Genomic DNA, 420 nt, shown 5'->3' with positions numbered 1-420 from the left:
CGCGCGCGCATCAGAGGTGACCTCCAAATGAGTCATTGCTGGTTCTAGCTATAGAAAGATGCAGTTGTTACGAAGGTACAACAACTTTGCACCAAGTTTTACATCTATTGCGAATCACTTATCATACCATAAGGAAATATCTTACAAGTCTGAATCAAATATACAAATATACAGACGTAGAAGGTGTAAATACACCTTTTAAATAAAATTCTTCCAAAAGGCAGTTCTTCATATACGAAGATATTACCATATTAGAGTTCTGTGTACTCATTTGGAACAGTAACAGTTGCTAATATCAATAACACATTTACATATACTATTCCAGCATCGATACGGCTGTCCGCCCCTGCATTTACGTGTATAATAGACTCCGAACCATAGTAATCTTAGTAGTAGCTATTCAACAATGAGAACTTCAAG

This window comes from Penaeus monodon, chromosome 20 (assembly GCF_015228065.2).
Source record: "Penaeus monodon isolate SGIC_2016 chromosome 20, NSTDA_Pmon_1, whole genome shotgun sequence".
NCBI classification, from domain to species: Eukaryota; Metazoa; Arthropoda; class Malacostraca; order Decapoda; family Penaeidae; genus Penaeus; species Penaeus monodon.
The sequence above is the reverse complement of the archived record's forward strand: the minus strand, read 5'-3'. Positions refer to the sequence as shown.